We start from the raw sequence: 4,114 nt of genomic DNA, 5'->3' as shown, positions 1-4,114 counted from the left end.
TTTATTATAATTTTGAGCTCAGTTAATTTAATTTATTAATTTAATTCCGTAAATTAACATTACTTGATTTATTTTTATTTCAATATTATTTAATGAGTAAAAAATACTGAAAAAAGTATTGGTCTGTCAATTTTTAATAACTAGTGATGTGGACAACGAGCTATGACTTCTCTAAGTCAAAGTTCCCATCACTTAGTACAACTCTTCCTATCTACATTTGTTTTTTAAAGTTATTTTTTATTGCCCCCACACAGCAAAAAGTTATTATGATAAAAATTTTGAATTTATTCCATTTTTACTTTTAATAAAGGAAGTGGAAAAACACGGGGCAAAGGTGACGTCACTAAAGATTCCAGCAACTGTAAAAGTCAATAAGCTCAAGAAATACGTCGACAGTGCAGTTGAAAAAATGGTTTACAAAAACGCTGTCTGCTTTCAAGAAGAAAAATTTCCGTCAGCCTCAGCAGCTGAAAGTGCTGCAGAAGAAGAACAAATGGTTGATCAACATATCGTCTGTCGAACAAGAAGATGCTTTCTGGACCCTCCTAACAGGATTGGGGATTGAGGTTTTTTACTTCTCAAATGGCGAGGATGATGATAGAGAGGAGTTCGAAGATGTAGAGAGATACACGGAAACTCAGTGATCGGAACGTCACCAATAATTTTTGACGTTGTAAAAAAACGTATAAGTCGCCCGTCACCGGAAAAGCCAACGTAAAACGTAACCGTCAAAAAGTCAAGTCATTGACAGAAAAATTTCTAAGTCATAAGTCATGACTTAAGTCAAAGAAAACGTCAAATGTTTTTACATAGCAGAAAAAATTTCAAAGTCCATACGACATTTTTAATAAAAGTACCATTTCTAATAAAGCATCACTTAACTTATTTCGTCTTACAGTTAAAATTAGGGAAGCTTGACTAAACAGTCTCGAAAAAATAGCACGAAAAAATAGCACGGTGCCATACCGTGATATGTGCTCTGACTTTTACATTAAAAGTCAAAGTTAAAAATAAAATACGTCAAAAGTCAACGTCAAAACGTAGTTTTTGAAAAACCTTAAGTCAAATGTCAACGTACAAGTCAAGAAATGACGTTCCGATCACTGCGGAAACTTGCATATGCCATCCTCAAATAATGCAACACGCCCAGCAACAGGAAAAGGCTACTCTTTTAAATCTGAAATTACGTTCTTCGTGTGTGGTGCATTTATTGCAACTCGTAATTAAGGATGGATTTTCTGCTTTAAAGGTATTATCATTTTACAAATCAGCGGACAATTTCGTGTCAGGTTTTTAATTCTTATTTTTAATTGTAATCATTTTAGACCGATGCAGCTTCTGCCGTAAAGAAAGCAGAGAAGATAGTGTCATATATCAGAAAAGCGTGCTAGACACCAAAACAGTTGCTAAAACCGTTTGTTTACACTTTCCGAACAAAAACTCTACTAGGTGGAATAGTCAATACTTAATGATTAAAAAATTGGTAGAAGCCTTTGAAAAAGCTCCTTCTCTGCAAGACACATTGAATGCCACCAAAAATTTCGGAAAGCTGTGGGCTTACGAGCTTTCGGTTTTAAAGGAACTAATTGCACTACTCAAGCCTTTCAAACAGGCTACAGACGACTTCCAGGCCGATTTTGAATCCATCGGGAATGTCATTCCAGTATTTCTTGGATTAAAAACAGCCCTACAACTTACCGTCAAAGACAGGTATGGTGTTGATAGTCCTAATCCAGCTAGCAACTTATCAAAAACCATAAGACATTTGAAGAATATCGCCGCTGCGCTTGAAAAATCATTGGTGTCCCGATTTTCATACGTATTGTATGATTCTAACTACGTTTTAGGTAATAATTGATGTTTGATTTTAAAGTAAAATGTTCAATCTAACATAATTTGTGGGTTATGAAATCAGGAGCAGTTCTCGACCCGAGATTCAAAAAGGGATGAATGAAACGTTCAGGGTACACAGAGATAGACATTATTGCAGCAGTAAAACAGCAAATATCGCAGCGCTATCGTAACTATCGTAAGATGTTACGAATATTCCCCAAGTTCTCACTCGGTTACAAAACTTTTCCCTTGTCTTATAGGTGAATGTAGTCACCTAATTACCGACCAAAATTCTGCCGACGAAGAAATTACCGGAGCGCCAGAAACTGAATCTGATGATCCAAGACGTGCTCAAGGCTCACGAAAAAGAAAAAAAACAGTGAGTCCCTGCTTTACTCCTCTGTCCTGGAAGAGCCACGTTCCCAGTCCGTTGGCCTTGAAAAAATCCTCGATGAGTTTGAAACATATATAAATGAACCCAACGTTCCATTGGAGCAACCCACGAAACCTCTAGATCCTGAAAGCAAAATGGAGAAAACCAAACCCTCACAATTCTGGAAAGCAAACAGTCACCGCTTTCCATTTCCCTCAATTGTTGCGAGGGATTCACTTGCTGTTCCTGCATCTTCAGGGTCGATCGAGCGTTCGTATAGCACTGGCACAGATACACTATGTGCCAAACGAAACAGAACAAAACCAGATCTGTTTTCTAACCTCATGTTTATCAAGTGCAATGCGAAAGTGAACGCTGGTACCAATTAAACTATAATAAACTTTTGTTAATTGGTTTATTATATTATATGATATAAAATTTCATTTTCTCGTTTCATTTCTATTTGATCACTATGCTCAGCCTCGCTGAAGAAGCAGTCAAACAATTCAATGATGCTCACCCACTAGATGAACCAATAACTGTTTCGGACGAAATTTTAGATGAAATTTCAACAACATGGTGGGAAAAGGTAAAAAATTTTCTTTTAATTCTAATTATTTTTGGAATCGAGTATTAAAAATTAAACTAGATTTACATGTTTTTTTTTAAATCAACAGTATAACAAAGTTAAGGATGCAGTTACTACGATACATGTCATGGAAAAGACAAAACTGTTAACCGAGACTGTTCCCGACTTCAAAACACTACTTGGAGCGATTAATGAAAAAGCGCAACTAATTGGTAAATTGAATTGTGTTGTACTAAATTTCAATTTTTTACAACTGGAAATGAAAAATCGGAAAATCTAGCTACAAGTTCCACTTCCCAAAGTTCGAAAAAAAATTGAAGTCAGCAGAACAAGGTTCATTCCGCCACATAATTACAAATGTTCTTAACAGCAATGAATTGACAATCAATGTCAACTGGGCAGGGAAAGTAAATGTTTTCTATGTTAAAAACAAAAAAAACTTGGGCCTGAAAAGCATTAATGAAGAGGAAACGAATTCTACCACTATTAACAAATTGTTTTTTTTTCTTGCCAACACGGTTTATTTGCGATAGCAATATTAAAAAATTAAGGGCTTATTATTTTGAAGGGAATCTTGAATTTTTTTTGAATGGCAAAAACCAAAATGGGAAAAACATCGTAATAACTATTATCGAAAAATAATTAATCCGAAAGTAAGCAAAAGTAAAAAACGCACAGCAATTGCGTTATAATTTTTTGGGCTTCTTCTCAGTACAATTAAGAATGGATTGATTGTGTCGGGTTCCGGCCTGGTCAAGGGCTTTGAGCCTTTGACATTCCTGCCAGATCAGGTTTCTGCCCATTCTTCTTCAAGTACTCCCTATTTGTAGCTGATTGAAACTGGTTAGAATTTTTTCCATTGTAGGTTATGGGACGTCGAAACGAGTTTTTGCCTGCGGGAAATACGAGAACCTTTGCCAAAATGTAGCGATTTTAATCTAATCGGGTGAGATCAACCAAAAACAAACGGGTCCTTTTAGAATTTTTGCTGACTGTTGTTTTTTATGCGAATTATTATCAATTTTCACCACCAATTATCTAGTCGCTAACTTCAAAATCGACAAGAAACGAGTTAAGAAATTCCGCGATCTCGGCGCAGCCATGGACAAGAATAAGACCTTTGATTCGACGCTCCTTGGAACGCGTCAACTGGTCAGTAGAGGACTAAATTATCACTGCATGCAAGTAAACTTATCTGTTTTTGGTGGCTGTGTCATTTTTTTTTGGGGGGGGGGGCTCGACTGACTCGTGGCCCGATCATTTCATCGCGATATAATATAGGAAAAGTAAACTCTTGGCTATCCCCAAGAACGGCGGAT

The 4,114-nt window shown here is 36.3% G+C and overlaps 1 long non-coding RNA gene across 1 annotated transcript; it reads left to right on the top strand.

The window, feature by feature from the left end:
* Positions 1-1,518: 1,518 nt before the first annotated feature.
* Positions 1,519-2,716, top strand: LOC124199561. The gene is made up of 3 exons (XR_006876880.1): positions 1,519-1,847; positions 1,916-2,029; positions 2,094-2,716. It is a non-coding gene; the product is annotated as an uncharacterized LOC124199561 (long non-coding RNA).
* The last annotated feature ends 1,398 nt before the right edge of the window (positions 2,717-4,114 follow it).

Source organism: Daphnia pulex, chromosome 8 (genome assembly GCF_021134715.1).
Source record: "Daphnia pulex isolate KAP4 chromosome 8, ASM2113471v1".
NCBI lineage: Eukaryota > Metazoa > Arthropoda > Branchiopoda > Diplostraca > Daphniidae > Daphnia > Daphnia pulex.
The sequence above is the reverse complement of the archived record's forward strand: the minus strand, read 5'-3'. Positions and strand labels throughout refer to the sequence as shown.